A 17508-nucleotide genomic window follows, 5' to 3' on the forward strand; every position below is an offset into this window, starting at 1 on the left:
GTCCTAGGGTTTTTTCCTTGAACCCTAGGGTTTTACCTTTTTTTTAAACTATGATTCACGGTCACTTAATGGCTACTACATCCACAGGTAATAATCCAGGCAGATCCACCCAAAGGGATCTACCCGCCTGCTTATCTGGTCGGGCCTAACCCGAAGGGCGTCGAGCAAATTTAACCCTGTGACCTCCCAATTGGCAAGGTACTTAGCAACGGGAACTCGACCAATTGAGCTATCCCTTGGGGCTTCCCTAGGGATTTACTCATCAAGCCCTGTCTCGATCCATAGAAGAAGATTAATCCACGACCTACGATAAGGGAGATTAATTTACCACAACCAAGTCCATGGAAGTCACATTTGACCTTGGTAAATATCACACACACCCTCCTGGTCTCTAGGTACTTATCTCTTAAGAACATGTCAGCTCCCTCTTAATCCTAGCCTTCTTGCATCCAATCAATCTCGTTTAACTCATCAGAGAGTCCACATCATCATCAAGAAATCCATATCATCAAGAAGTCTATATCACTATCAAGAATTCCACATCATCCACATCATTAAGGAGTTAGGTTTTCTTCTTCTTTCAGTGGAAGCAATCAATCCTAAGGTTTAGTCCTTAAATCGTAGGTCTTCTCCCTTTGGGAGGCAATGATTTACAACCTCATCATATATGTTCTTAGTGTCAACATCAGTCCTAGGGTTTTTTCCTTGAACCCTAGGGTTTTACCTTTTTTTTAAACTATGATTCACGGTCACTTAATGGCTACTACATCCACAGGTAATAATCCAGGCAGATCCACCCTAAGGGATCTACCCGCCTGCTTATCTGGTCGGGCCTAACCCGAAGGGCGTTGAGCAAATTTAACCCTGTGACCTCCCAATTGGCAAGGTACTTAGCAACGGGAACTCGACCAATTGAGCTATCCCTTGGGGCTTCCCTAGGGATTTACTCATCAAGCCCTTGCTAGGTTTTTCAAAAGAATCCAAGAGTTTCAGTATTATAATATCTCAAACAGTAATAGATGGCACCAATGATCTTGATCTTTATTCTAAGGGAATATGACCTTTTTGTAATAGCTAAGACTTCAAACAATATTTTCTTGAAGACAAGACTTCATCAGATTCCATGGCAACAAATGATAGTTTCAACAGGTTTTCCTAGAATGATCATCAATAAAGGTGACAAACTATTCGACACCACTGAGAGCTCTAATGGACATCGGGCCACAAATATTTGAATGTATAAGTCCTAACATGCCATCTGCTCTGCTTTCACTTCTAGGGAATGTTGCCTTAGCATACTTCCCAAGTACGCATCCTCTGCACACATTGTTGTGTTCTGTGCCAAGTTCTAGAACCCTTGTTAATGTTTCCCTGAGCATCTTGAGTGCTCCATGGTGTAGATGTCTCATTCTCCTATGCCATAACTCATTTAGTTCCTTCCCACTGCTACTGTCACTGCCTATTAGTGCCATTGGAGAGTCGAGTTGCAACCTGCATAATCCGTTGCTTCGAACTCCAATTTGTCTTTCCCTCTTCCAGCTTGAGTGTTTGACAAACACTTTCTTCCCTGCGAAGTGGATATCATATCCCTTATCCTGTAAATGGGATACTGAAATCAGGTTCATACCCAATCCTGGCACATGCTATACATCTGTAGCGCTGGTGCTCGCTCCTGACTCCCTCTGAAAATCAATGGTACCTCTCCCTACTGGAGTACACTTTGTTCTGTTTCCCATCGTAATCTAGAATTCCATTTGTTGATGAGATGATGCTCCACTGTCTATATACCAGACACACTGTGAAGTTGATCCTGACAAGCCAGCAAATTCGTCTTCCAACCTGGAAGATAAATCTAAAGCTTCCTAAATGTCAATCGTGTCCATGGTCATAAAATGGACAACTTGGGTGTTATTCCTCTTTTACCCAACGTTCATTCTGTTGTTGCAAAACCTTTTGCGTCCAACCAGAAGTCTGCTCCGCGAAAATCTAAGTTGTTTCTGCTCCCTCTGACTGTTGTGATCACTATCCTGGGCAACTCGACTTTTCTGCAACCTTGCAACTGAAAATCGAATTTATGCCCCAACAATTTCGCCAACCTGTCAATGAATTGCACAGCCTCTAGGAATTTCAACCTGTTGCTCCCTTCGAGCAGCGAAATTCTCTCCTCCGCTTCTAAACTTCCCGGCTGATCACTCGAGCTCCGATACCATGTGAAAATTTCATCTATTGAAGTAATTGGAAATTATTCTCCTAACTGTAAATTTAATTATGCAATTTATTTGCTACAACAAACAATGAATAAATCACAACTGTAGAAAATAAAATATTGGAAAACTGAGAAATTCTAGCACACACAAGAATTGTGACAGCGTTATTTTTGGACAATTGTCCCCAAGAAAACCCAATATGGGAAAACCAGTGTAGCAATTGATGCTTTTATTATTTAAGCAGCAGCAGAAATTATGAGTTCAATACAATGACGCCAAACTGGCGTTTCTATCTGACAAAAAATACTGGAAAAAAATATCGAAGGTATTTTACCCTCCTCCTCCACCAATCTCGCAAAAAACTAGGCCTCAAAACTAGCTCTAGAACACTCTGCATCAGCCTTTTGCGCTGCTTTTGTGCAGGCCCTACACGTACTACCAAGACACTGCCTCTGATGTGACATCTAGCCTGTTGTTGCCACTGGAAGTGATTCTTCCAGCCTCCTAGAAATTTTCCCGACCTATGGAAGTTGAATCGACCCTCCTTTTGGCTTAATCAAACTACCTATCTTAAGGCACTACGCAACCCCAATGTTGCCCCCTGAGGAGTATTTTCGACCTTCTCTTCTAACTCTTTTGAAACTGGAAACTCCTTCAGAAATCTGCTACTCTGCCACCTAAAACTTGACCCCTAACTCGATTTCTCCTGCTGAATCACCTGCACTGGAAAATCGAACTATCTAGATCACCGAGTATCTACGTTGGTGTATTTTCCATCTACCCATCTACTTCTTATAATCTTCTGTTGGAGCACCAATGACCAAGATTAAAACATAATCGATGGCCCAAATCAATTCCCACTGCCCAATTGACCTATGAGAGTTTCTAGATTATTCTCATCTTATCTCAACTAATACTGATTAATTAACCACATTCCCTAAGTTTAGACTTAGGAAATATTTAAAAAACAGTTAATAATCTAATTGAGACACTTCTATTTGGAATTTCCAAAAACAATTTATGGGTTTCGGAGATCTTATGTATTCTAGCCTCTCCACCAAATTTCGTGGCTAGAGCACATCTGATGTTACAAAAACTAACAATGAAGGCCCTCTTCTTGAGGTTTCTTTAATGTGGGTTGTTCATTCTGCATCTCTTGAACCTTTTGTTTTGTCAAAAGGCTTTCTTCCTTCTTGAAGGAACCCTTAATAATTTTTGCATAAGTCTTTTGTTTGTCCTCCTTTTCTATCATTGAAGAGCTTAAGCCTTTTACAAATGTTTGCTTGTAGCCTAAACATGTCTTATCACTACATGGCCTTTGATTGTTGATGATTTCCTCTAACACTTTGAAGTTGTTTGCGAAGTTCCATTGGACGTTTCTTTTTTGTGCTTCCTTCCATAGAGAAACTACTTTGTTTCTAACTCTTCCCTTGACTTGTTGTTTTCTTTCAGTTCTTTTTCGAACAATTCTTCATTTTTTTGGCCTCTTCCAACTGTACCTTAAGATTGATGATAATCTTTTTTTATTCTTCAACCTTCTTATACAGGCTTTTGGCATGTTCTTTTAATTCTCTTAGCTCAGCTTCCAACGTTTTGACATTTCCTCTTTCAACCTTCAGATCCTTTAAAGTGCTAATGAGCTCTCTTTCAAGATCAACCTCGCCTTCTTCTTCATTGTCTTCTTCCTCTTCAAGAGTTTCCTTTATGTTGTCCCTTGCCAAGAATAACACTCTTTCTATGTCATTTTCATTGTCACTATCGCTCTCTCTTCAGATGAGGAGTTGTCTACTTTTGAATAGAAGCTTTTCTTAAAGCCTTTCTTTGTGTCTTTCTTGTTGTATCTTCTTTGATTCTTCTTTGCTTTCTTGGGAGCTTCTTCTTCATCATCATTGTTTGAGTTCCTCACATGAGGACACTTAGAGGTGAAATGACCAATCTCAACACAATTAAAACATATTCATGGGAGCTTAACTTCGTATTTGTATGTTCCTCTTTTCAACTTTCTCACAAAGTTATCTATCTCTTCATCTGAAACTTCATCATTGCAACAATTGGAGATTGGCTTTGATTGCTATTTGTTTTTCCCAATATTCTTGGATGTTGTTTAGATAATCTTCGGCAAAATCACATAATCAATCTTTTGTCGACGCGTTTCGAACCAACCAGTGTGGTTCATCGTCAGGACAAGTTGAAGAACCAATCCGGCTAAGCTGAATAAATAGAGAGTGCAGAGACTCCAACGGCTATATTGCCAACTGCTAAATTTGACCTAAGGATCCTAGTCAAACCCCTAACCCTATAGTATTGTTAGGGGTTTGACTAGGATCCTTAGGTCAAATTTAGCAGTTGGCAATATAGTCGTTGGAGTCTCTGCACTCTCTATTTATTCAGCTTAGCCGGATTGGTTCTTCAACTTGTCCTGACGATGAACCACACTGGTTGGTTCGAAACGCGTCGACAAAAGATTGATTATGTGATTTTGCCGAAGATTATCTAAACAATGTTATGGATCACAGAAGTCTAAATTCCTTAATAATTCTTGGATGTTGTGAAGGTTGCTTCTCTGTTGCATGGACTCTCTGGTTCTATTCTCATTTCATAAGGAATTCCATGTAATTCATCCATCTTTAGATTCTCTAGATCAGATCTATCTTTTAGTACTGACCCTTTGGAGTCAAATCTCATGAGAGATCTTAGTACCTTTCAAACAGCGATTTTGTCTTCTATGGATTCACCTAGCCCTCTCATGGCGTTTACAACTTCATCAACCCAGAGGAAATAAGCTGCAATGTTGTCTTCTTCATTCATTTTCAACTTCTCAATTGACTTCTGAAAGTCTGGAGCTTAGCTTCTTTAACCTTTTTGTCCCATTTATAAATGTTTTGAAGCTTATCCCAAATTTCCTTTGTGAATGTACAGTGCATAACTTTAACATATACAGACTCTATTAGACCACTAAAAAGAGTATTTTTGGCTTTAGAATTATTTTCATAAGCTTGCTTATAAGCTTCGTCCATAGGAGGAGTCGAAGGTTCTTTGTACTCACTTAACACAACATTCCAAACATCAAATCCTTGTGCTTGAATAAATGCCTTCATCCTTCCATTCCAAAACGCATAGTTTTGTACATTGAATAGTGGGGTCTCATTCTTTGTACAATCCATGATCTTCCTTCGAGTGATTAAACTCTCCGTGAAGGAACCTGCTCTGATTCCAATTGTTGGAAATATTGAGAGAGGGCTGAATCATTATTTCCTATCAATTAGTAAATTATTAAATTTTCAGTACATCCATTATATATAAAACATCAACACATCAAGGAATAGTGAACAAGAGATTTTTTTATGGAAACCCTTCCGGGATAAAAACCATTGAACACTTTTCTAATATTTTATGAGTGCAAATTTATGCTTCAAGTCCAACTAAAAGGGAAGCCCCAACTCCCTAGTACTCTAAAAAAGCATTCAATTTACCAAGTCCAACAAGAAGGATGCTCCAACACCCTAGTTTTATCAACTACAACTAATAGGATGCTCCAACTTGCCCTAGCACCACCCTGCCACCTTGAAGTATTTTCAAACGACAACCTAAAGGAGACTTCAATCTCTTGCCTTGCACCACCCTACCACCGTGAATGTGATAATAAAATAGATAGACAATTTTGGGCTCCCGTACCAAGGATAATGGCCCACTTACAAAGATATTCATATTCAATCAACCCTTGAGTGCTTTGTCTACAATAATCAAAACATACCTTGGACAATTCCAGCAGACACGACAACAAGAGCGTGTAGTTGTTGGAGTAAAGTACCAAAATATTCTTCAACAAAAGACACCTGGGGTCTTAACATTATCATGTGCCCTAACAGGTTGAAACTTTCCAGAGAAGTTACCTCGGGTCTGCAACAATTTATGGGGCCAAAATTCTCGAGACATCTTCAGATTTTGGTGCTTCTTTTTATCAACAAGGAGCCTTGATCACTAACAAACAGCTGCCAAACAAGTGCCACTAGTGGAAGCCTTGAGAGGGGCCGATTCAAGCTGCTTGGTGAGGAATTCTTGCAGAGTTTAGGCTTAAGTTACCTTACATACCAGCCCTTAGTAAATTGGCACAAACTTCACCACAAGATAAGTACTTTGGATGGTAGCATTACCACAAATATTTGATTTACACTTCAGATCAAACTGCCCTACCTCAGATCCACCAAACAGAACTCCTTTAAGATTAATTTTTCTTGGCAAAAACACGCATGGTTATACTAGGCTGCAAGCATATATTATTAGGCCACCGTTAGAGTCTTAGGTCTGTATAAATAGTGGAACCAAAACTGCTCCGGAGCTATCCCTAACAGAGGGTTGAAAGTCATAAGAAGTGTTAAACCCTTAGGCACAGAACACAGCTTCAGATTTGTGAATTCCTTGAGATTCTGTGAGAGAAGACTAGCCAAATAAGTCCTTCAACAGACCACCTTAGTATCAGTTTCAAAGGAGTAAAACTTTCACCGAGTTAGCCCTTGATTGTCATGGGAGCTTCCCGGACAGACTTCAGACCTGCTTCAAATTTCGAATAGCAACAGAAATCTTCAACAAATCCCTTGCCAGAAAGAAACATAACAAAACCAAGCGAATGCTCAAAACAAAAAGAGACCTCTCCAAGTCTGCGTGACTACCCCAGGTGGAATTAAGTACAGGATCAATCAAATGAATCACATACCTTTGTGATGGTTACAAGTTCCTTCATATAGTTTTGGAGGGACGTCCTTGAGGGCAACCGACTTTAAGTATTTTAGAGGGAAGCCAAAATACAATTCAATTTGAAATTTTAATTTTAATTGGGGCCAAATATTCCCTCCAATTTTGGACCATATTATTTAAATTTGGATGCATTAATAAAATGTTCTTTGGACTTCAACAATTAAATTTAACTCTCTAATAAAACATTCTTTTTATCCTTATGAAATGAGCCATATTCTAGCCAATTATATGCCACCATGTCATGTCCCTTTTTGGGATTTTGACCACAAGATGGGGGACATCAACTTTAATTCGGCATAACTCTCAAACCAGGAGGAGTCTTGTATATACCGTTGGAATCCGCATGACAGGGACCATCCAATGAGAGCGTCTTTTACCACGAATGTCATGAGTTGCCTTGTCATTTGAGTCATCTCATCAAAGGCTGGGCTTCTTCTGGTGCTGCTTGGGTTAACATCAATGACAACCACATTTCAACACAAAACAAATGGCAGATATAGGCAATCAGACAAATATGTCAGCAGAAAATGTAACAGTGAGTTTGAAAGGATTTTTTTTATACAGGTTTAAACCCGAGTAAAGTGCCAAATAGCCCAGTATCTGAGGCTTGTATATCGGTAGTAATGCCGCCGGAAAATATGTAGGTACTTGCTATAGTATGAAGTTAATATTTTTGTATAAACTTGAACCAGAGAAAAGGACTAAAGACCGTCGAGCAGGCGTAGTATCTCAAAACTTGTATATCGGTAGTAATGCTGCCGGAAAATATGTAGGCGCCTACAATAATTTGGAGCTAATATTTTTTTGGCGAAATCAAGAAATGCCCGATTATCGGGCCCAGAATTGCAAAACTGTTTATATTTTGTATTAATAAGAATCAGTTTTAACCTACGAGAAAATAAATAAAGTGTGTATGCCTGTGATTGGAGGCAACAAAGAGGGAAAAAAATCATGATAAAAACCTGAAGACAGTTATCAGCTTTCTTAAACAGTTTTAGAGAATGGGCAACGCCAAAAGATTACGAGCAGAGACAGGATTATTATTCATGAATGCCTGAAGAAGAATCTTAGTTCTTGAAATATTACCTCGTCTTTTTCGAATGTGAAAGTTTCACTGAGGTTGGAATACGCAGAGTATGTTTTGCAAAAACACATCAAAGAGCAGCTAAACAATCCGATAAATGTATAAATCAATAGAAGCAAACTAAAGATATAAATATTAATGTAGGTTGCAGGCATCACGTATTTGAAGAAAAAGAGAATGCTAGTTTCATTTTATTTGTTTCAGAATTATATCGTTTTGCGTCATTTAAATATAATAAAGTGATCCTGATTTCTGCTTAGCTATATATTTAACGAAAGAGCTTAAGCGCTCTCAAGAATTGAAATTCAAAGGCTGGATAAAGATCCTACGTAAATTTCTTGTTGCCCTGCTTCGGACCGAAAGATGGACGGAAGCTTGTAAGAACATGAACAGATGTCAAAATCCAAGCAATGATGTCTAAGGTACCGTAAAAGCACAGGCTAAAACACACGTCCAACCCTAACAAGTTCCAATTCTAAGCCTCAAAACAAATTCAGCGAAGCACTTGTTCAAACGGCCGGTGTCTACATTTTCAAGACACGGCGCCAAAGTTCGAAACCATAACGCTACAAGTTTAAGGAAATGGCTCACGATAATTCGCTCATAAAATGTAAACCACAAGTAACGTGAATCTATATTTCAGCTCTGCAAAGTAAATTATACCTGAAGTATCCTACACGTCCATGACTAAAGCACTAAAGATATCTCACACATTTTCCAAACTATTCAAATTTGCAGATAACAGAAAAAGAGCACTCGCCTGGAAGTCACAGGTTCCAGTCCGACGGAGATCACAAATTTAACAGCATTTTCTTTAGTTCCCCTTCCATTTGCTCTTCTGACATAGCTCCTCGTTTTTATTTCTTCCTCCGCACTTGATATAACTGTCCTTCATTACAGTACGAGATTCACAAGCTCGGCTGCAGTTCGAACCCTGAGAACGACATTCCGAAAAAATTATGGAATGGTTTCTATTTAGAATTCTGAAAGAGAAAAAACGGTTTGGCGGAGCAGGGAATTGCAGTGAGGGAGTGGAGCAACAACAGCAGGCAAAATGCGAGTTCATCTGTACGAATATGTATGGCTTCCGAGCCTTGGGCTTGGGAATCAAACCTCGGCCTCTGGACACTTGTCTCCTCCGGACGGTATTCCGCTTCTTTATATACAAAGAAGTGCATTTAAATAGTACGTAATACGTAGAAATTGATTTTTAATTCTTTGGTTTTGGCCAAAACTTGGCCAAAACTGTCTCGGGGTTGCAGGTTCGAGATTTTTCTGTCGAGATTGTAGTTCGAGATTTTTCTGCCGTGAGTCGCTTCACGACAACAGTGCATATACCTGGCCATAAACATTAAAATAATTTCTTTCTTCTAAAAGTGGTGCTAGGTACTAGGTGGCGGCCCCAGCGTTTTGGGTTATCATTTTGACCAACTGGAAAAGGCGATGTGTACAACTATCTTGCCAAAACAATTGTGGTGGGAGCCACCTGTCCCTCTCAGATTTCCTTAATTGGATACAGTCCATTGTTGATTTTCACTTGGAAAAGTTGATATTGGCTCTGTTATTAAAGAGTTATTAAAACTCAGATCATTATACTTAGTTTTTTAATTTTGTATCTACTAGGTGTGTTGGGTTATTGATGTAGGGTAGGTTTTGAGGGCAGGAGAGCATCTAATGAGTTGGTTAGGGGATAATAGTTAATTGAACTATAGTTACGGGATAAAAAAATTGTTGTCGTATGTTATGTAATTTTCATAAATTAAATAAAGGTTAATAGTCTTTCTTGCCATGTATATTGGTTTGATAACTAGGGAAAGGACCTAAGTAGGAGGGTTGGCAAAAGGACATTGATTTTTTTCCTAACCTTTTTTTAAGTTGGTTTTGAGCTTTGCACAAGCTTTGTAGGGGAGGGGCCGCCTTAGTTGTGAATGTCAATTTCTTTAAAAAAAGTGAAATGAGGAGGAGCCTTTAGAAGGATAAGAAAGAACACTACCTTAAAATTACTTTATCTCGAAAAAGAATACTATATCTTATTATTTAATAAACATAGCAATGTGTTTAAAAATTGATTAGAGAAAGAGAATTAGCATTAATTGAAAAGTAGTGAGTGATCTTGTGATTTCTATAATCTCATTCTTTTACTATAGAGTATTGGGAGTTTGTAAGGAAAAAAAGAATATTTATATAAATTGGTTGTTGTAAATATATAGTTGTGTATTGTTAGTAGGGTTAAAGGAAATTAGAGTTTGGATAAGGGTAGTAAAAGAGGAGACTTCAATGTGCTTGTAATTATTGAAGAAAGTGTAATTAGGTTCGTTATTTATAAATGTAACTTTGATCTTTGTACTTGTTAAGAAAAATAACTATTATTTTTGTAAATTATAAGAATGAGTTTCTTGCTCATTCCATAGTCTAGGAAAGTCAAAGAGTCAAAGACATGTAAAGAGCTCTTCTTGAGCATAACTGTAAATACATATACTAGTCTAAAAGGCTCTCCAAGACAAGCACAATCCTCCAAAGACAAGCACGAAGAAGTCTCCCTGCAAAACGATGAAGAGAACAACTAAGTCGGCCTCAAAATGAATATTAATTTTATGTCGGCTCAATAAAGTGACACAATAATTCAAGGTGACATGTCCGCTTATTTATAGAGACCTAACTACTATAAATAGTCTGTTGAGGTCACCACAGAAAACAAGAATTTTGGACACTCTGAATTTCAGATGGGTGCAGGAGGTGCAGGATCTCGAATGGCACAATGAGTACACCTCTCTGAAATCTCAAACACGTAAAGGACATGAATCTCGAACTAATATAATACAGTATTACAATGTTTTGGTTAAAGGAGTCTATAGTTTGGGATGAATATTACAGGGGTACATACTCTCACAGTCTTGGCATAATAAGATGAAGTACAGTGATGTATTCTCGGCATGACAATGACAAGCATGATTCTCGTTGAAGATCTCAATAGTCTTGGTAACAAGGATGTCCACAGTCTCAACATAATTATGATGAAAGGATCTCATAAGTGACACACTCTATCATGACATACATCAAGTTGTTGTCATGATCCTATCATAGTTATGATCTCGTTCTTGATGGAGACATAGTCACAAAGGTTATGATATCAGTGAAGGACAGCAAAGATGTTACATCGGTAATGAAGTGGTGTAGTAATGGTGCAGTAATGGTGCAGCAATGATGATGATCTCAACATTGACAAAGAAGAAAAGGATTGGTGTCTTTGTCTTGGAGTGGCCTAGTAGGTCAAGGGTCAGAGTCTTGGTATTCGTCAATTGGAATCTCTATAAGAAGAATTTTGTGTGGGTTTTCCTCTCCAAGAGGGAGAGGTTTTGGGCCTAGCAAGATGCCAACATATTGTATTCTTGTCTCTTTGCTTTGGTAGCTATTTAATGAACTAAAGAAGACACACACTAATAAAAATAAGTGAAGATTGATATAAGAAGGAAAATTGAAAACACCTCACAAATAGTTATCATGCTAAGAAGAATATAATCAACTCTAACTGCCCTAGATTCTTCAATAGTAATCACAAGGTTAAATGATATACAATTAACACATCATTGAGTTAAATTTTAATAGTTTTGAAGAAGTCTTGTATATCATGAGCCTTTGACCAACTACATGTGAATTTTATAGAGTTAAGCAACATTAGTGATATGTTTAGATAAACATTAAATTTAGTATACTCTAAAAACAACCTCATAAATAAGAAATGGGAGGCAATAGAGTTAGGAACTTGCAAGTTGCCACGTTGGTGAAATGATTAAACCTCTCTGTCACATCTGATGATTACCTTAGAGCTTAAACTATTAGTTATGATGAATAGTGATGATCTTAACTTGTTAAGAGCAAGCCCAACCTAAAGAGGAGGTTTTTTAATCTGTAGTTTTCGTTACATACTCTTACATCATAGAGTTACAAGTCCTTTAAAACTTGTTTTAAAATAAACTGATGGTGATGTATGCCTTAAAGAAAACCCTAAAAATAATATATGAAATGTTGGGCATTTTATATTCCTGGCTAGTGATGCATGAACATAAATGTAATCTCTATAGTAAACAAAATGCTAGATGCATCTTAATGACAAATGTATCAATTACCAAGAGGGATCAAATCTTTGGAATTGCAAATGTGTTTTTAGAGTGCAAAATTTGAAAAAAAAAATGCACTTCTAAGGAGTTGATCCCTCTTGGCATTTGACAAATCCAAGGTTAAGATGCATCTAGATTGGTATTAGTTCATTTCTTGTCCATGCCATCATTGTGTGTGTGTGTGTTTAAGATATTACACCAACTTAAAAGTTGTTATTTTTTATTTGTCTGTTTAAGGTAATACACCAACTTAAATGTTACTTTTTTTATATATTTGTTTGTTTGTTTAGGATATTACACCAATTTAAACGTTATTATTAATGTTATTATCTTCCAATCTATGTCACGACATCATTATGTTATGTTATACTTCTCTCTCATTAATGTGTCTTTCAACGAATTATGTATATTGATCCTTAATCAACACAAGTCTTCTTAGATGATAAACCAAGGGGTTAGCTCAACCAATGGTCACCAATATTGTTGTTGATTTAGCTAGTTTTGTGCTAGTAAGTGTCTCATTTCAACCTCCCCAAGTTAAGGGCACTAGTCTATATCAATAACTTTACCAGGGATTGCATCCACTAATGTGGGGAAGCATCCCTTTGGTTTACCTACTTGGTTTTCCTTTGAAAGTAATATTCTCAAAATGATGTAATTCAATGTTGTGGCCCACTAATAAGTATGACAACATATTAATTAATTTATTATTATTTAAACAAATGCAATGAAACCTATTGGGAAGTCCCTTACATAACTAGGGTGGTAACTCCATAACCATACAAGTTGATTATGTTTAGATCTAACTTGCCTATAATGTGTTAAAATCATCAAAAGAATGTGTGATGACTAGAATCACATTAAAACCTTCAAGTTAAATATGTGATCGTTTGGAACAATGTGAACTAAGTGAGGTTGTAATCCTTAGGGAAATCCTAAACCCTCATTTACAAAGGCAAAAGGATTAGATTTTTAAAGTTTCTTCATCCACACTCGAGATAGGATGTCCAAGAAGGGAAAAGTAGGGGGTGCATGACCATCGTCCCATTGAGCACACAAGGTAGGGGACATGGCCATATGCCACTCCCATGATTTACCACATGCATTCATGAAAGACACATGAAAGACCATAGTCATTAGGCTAGCCATGATGTGAGCTCTCACCTTACGAAATAAAGTATTGATGGAAAGGAGTAATGGCATGTTTTCACTTCAATGTAGTGCACTCTTGGAAGATTACAACCTTTGACAAACCCAACATTGGCCAAACATCCCACAACGTAATCATTCTCACAACATAGAGGTCGATCTTAGCATGAGGGAGTGGTAAATTATGGGTTTTAAGGCCTTGTAAGAGGTGCATCATTGTTCTTCATGGGCTCATATTCATTTCTCTCACTTCTTCTCTTGGTGATGAATCCACATCCTCCCTTGTTTATCTATTTTCTCTATTGTTGTTTCATTTACTTTGCGTTCCTCTCCCTTGTGTGTCCTTTGGGACTTATTATTTTCTCTCCATATTCCTCCGGCAATGTTATTTGTCTTTAGTCACTCTTAATTTGCAATTTTGTTGGTTTTAAGTGGAAACCTACTTAGCTCTAGTCTCACTTCCCTAGTCTTCACCACAATATGATCACATCTCTATCCCTGGTCCCTCCATCTTCTTTCCTAACTTTCTCATTGTCAACCCTAGTTGTCTCCCTAAATAAATGAAACTATGCCATGTGTATTTCAACGCAAAACCTTCCTTTGATGACAATATGAATTATCACTTCAACATGAGATGGGCTTCGAAAATGATTCTCCTTGGCCAAGACGATTAGATTTATTACCCCTTGTTCATACTTATAATATTGGCTTGTAACCATACTTCAATATTAGAAATGCTAAGTCTTAAGGAACCATAGGACTTAGGGAAATTTGGACTCTTCCATAGGTTGTGATTTAGATTGTTGTTGTTGATACCGATAAGACCCACCCAGATGATATATTGTTTTTTGGTTGTAGTGGGAGGAATCTTAGTACCTTGATACCTAAAAGGAGTGAGGGTGGGCACTAATAATTACAATTATTTTGACTACAATCTGCACGATCAATGAGTTCTTTCCACCAACCATTTGCTCTCTCCTTTCCACCAACCATTTGCTCTCTCCTTCACATCTCCCTTCATGATCCCTCCTCTTCTCGAACATTTATCTTCTAACGAAGGCCAATCCATGATGCCTCGCCAACACGCTAGGAGTTGGTGAGGTGCCACCTACGTGTGTGATCATGGAGGATATCATGCACAACAATGGGAAGGAAGCTTTACACAACACTACCCTGCAAACTTCCCATAAGAAATACGAGAAGAAATTTCTTAGGTAAATTGTGACATAGTCAAAGAATGAGGTTCTTGGACAAACACAAAGGTGTTGGAAGAAATATCTAATTGGGTATCCAATATCGAGCATACCACTACCATCAATATATGTATATGTTTGACATATTTTGGCATTTAAGGTTCCTTCCTGTCTAAATCTTATATGACAAAAATGAGGCCAAAGAGGAAAATTTTCTTATGTTGGATGTTGCAGCTCATTATAAGGAGTATAGATAGGTGTCTTGGGCATATTGAATATCATCTAAGCCTCCCACCCAACCCTGGATACTCTCTCAATAGTGGAAACGAGTCACTTCATGTGGATGCTTCAGGCTCTTTTAAACATAATTATGAGGTTTGTTCAATTTAGTTTTTTTAGTCTTCTCGGTTGAGTTTCTTTTTGTCAAGTAGTTGATAAACTTTGGTGTTTAGGCCCCCATTATAACTTTTTTTCTTCGTTGTTGAACTATCATAGACACTATGTTTGGATGCTAAAACAATTGTGGTTTTTCCACTGGTCTAGTTTCCCTAGTGGTAAACCAGGGAAAACAAAAGCTCGTTATAATGTTTTACTTTAAAGCTTAAATATAAATTTTACTTTATAAATAAATAAATCAAAAAAGAAAATCTTTATCCACAAAATGTTTATGGAATCACTTGAAGATGTGCCTACATCATAGGAATTGATGATATGTGACGCAACGTGTATTATTGAAAGGTAAGTTGAAGGTTCAATCTCTAGTGGTAGCTTAATCTTAAGAATTTTTTGAAATTAATGCAAGTTAGAAGGATTTGACCCCAAGGTTGGGCCCCATCAAGGGACTTGAGCATTAGAGGGTCCCTCCCTTTCAGGGTTAAGTAAGATAGGGCTCTAAAGATGCAAATTCAATTATTTTTCCTCACTAAAGAGCATAGGCACTACAAGAGCCTTATCCTATATTGTCGTGAAGTGTAATGGCTCATACTTAATGGGTTGTCCCCATAGGAGGACCAATGCACCTAAGGAGTCTCTATTTCTAAGTGGGGAAATGTAAATATCTAGTGTCAAGGGGGATATTGTCATTGATCACAAACACTAACCAAACATAACATTTGGTGCTTTAGAGGGAGTACATGTTAATTCTACCCATGGTTATGCTTAATTGACAACTTCATACTTCTTCCTTGAATTTACTAGGCAATGTATCTTTTATATGCTCAATGGCTATTGAATCTACTAGGATCCACATAAATAATATAGATTGGATTATTATATTATTTATCATGCATCTTGACACTTTCAAACTGGACAAAGTGGAGGAAATGACAGCATGGGACCATTTTTACCGACAGTCCCAATTTGGAAAATTTTGAGTTAAAAACTTGTTGTATTGTTCAACAACCCCCCCATTTATTGATTTAATCATTAGTATTGTATTAATAAATGGGGACCCTTTAAAAAAATTCAAAAACTTAGCGAATAAGAGCTTTCCTTTTGAAACCATTCGGAATAAAACTTTGGATAAACTAAGACATCATACCGACTCACTTCGTGATTAGGTATTCCTGCTTTATCGCAAATCACAAGATCTGAAGTAACAAAAGTTAGTCACGAGGCAGAATCCGCGAGATGCGATAATCGAAACCCCCGTAAAAGACCCAAAGATAGCATTTAACTTTTATAATACTTAAGGCTTAACATATTATTTAAAATATATATCGCAATCACATCACCACTTTTGTAAGAGTGCAAAACATACAAACCACAAGGAAATGCAACATGTGATGTAATTCGAACCCAACAGAATATTAAAATTGTTATAAGATTTCATTCAGATCCAACATATCGTAGATATCTATTTAATGAAATAAGCCTCTGCATAAAGGGAACGAGCTTTAAAAAGGTAAAACACATGTCACTCGTCGCAAATCACAAAAAATCAATGAAACTTTAAATTGATCCTCCCGATATTGCGATTTGCGATCTTCTCGACATGTGATCATTGGGATTTGTGATATTGTGATTCATCGCAATCGCAAGATCGGTATCACACATAGTTCAAACCAATTGGAGATATCAATTTGAAACATGCGATGCGATATTTTGACAAGACATAAAGGAAATCGTGTGTAGGCCTTAATGCATAGCTAATGAGGTTTAAATGCATTTATTTGTTTAATGACTCGAGATGATAGATATCTTTCTTATTCGTGTTTGAAATAAAAGCTCCATCCTTACGTTCTTTCAGAATTAATTGTGCTAATTGTGTTTTCGCTTACATTTATCACTCTGCATTTATATCATGTTTTCTCCATTTCCCGAATTTCAGGAAAGTTTCGAAGAACACAACACTCGCATAAATGGTTAAGAAAGGGAAAAAGACCGCAGAGGCTACTACGCCAGAGCAATCAGACATGCAACCACTCTTCTCTGATACCACCTGTAACAAAGATGGTGGGACAACATATTGGGAAGCAATGTATAATTTAATAGAGGAAGAAAACCCAAGACCCCTGGAAACTAAAGAAACAACGGATGCCATAGATTCATTTGACGCTTCTTACTTCGAAGCAACATGTTCTTTCCTACACATGATTGTTGTAAGGTTGAAAATATTACCATACATGGATATGGTAAGATGGATTATTGATGATGTGGATGTTTCAGATAGAACATTCAAAAACTCCAAGCAAGAAGTCATGGGATCATTCAAATCAGACAATTTGAGCCAAATGTACCACCTGTCGCAGCCATAAAATATCTATGACAAAACCTTTATCAAGCATTTTGCCAAGGAAAATGAAGACCCAATGGACGTTATGCAAAATTCGAGGTCTAACTCTAAAAAATTCAAACAGGAGAAAACCGGTATGTACCCCATTTGCACCCCTGTCAGCCCCACACAATTTTGCAGCTGCAATGTTGTGTAGGTCATTTGGAAAAGTTGATACCGATAAGTTTTCCATTGAATGGGTTCCCTTGATTGATGCAATTGTAAATGC

At 37.4% G+C, this 17508-nt stretch overlaps 1 protein-coding gene across 6 annotated transcripts in view; it reads right to left on the reverse strand.

Moving 5' to 3' along the window:
* Window positions 1–9293, reverse strand: part of LOC149229378 (uncharacterized) — a 320041-nt gene extending 310748 nt beyond the window's left edge. For 5 of the 6 annotated variants that reach the window (XR_016247928.1, XR_016247927.1, XM_089378605.1 and 2 more), the window contains exon 1: window positions 8807–9291. The gene's annotated coding sequence lies outside the window, so the exon portion shown is untranslated. Of the gene's footprint in view, window positions 1–8806 lie in introns of all 6 variants that reach the window. The other variant, XR_016247929.1, reaches the window with a different exon arrangement.
* Between the last annotated feature and the right edge of the window lie 8215 nt (window positions 9294–17508).

This window comes from Pinus tabuliformis, chromosome J (genome assembly GCF_031772625.1).
Source record: "Pinus tabuliformis cultivar Carrire ecotype Pingquan chromosome J, CPIR1, whole genome shotgun sequence".
NCBI lineage: Eukaryota > Viridiplantae > Streptophyta > Pinopsida > Pinales > Pinaceae > Pinus > Pinus tabuliformis.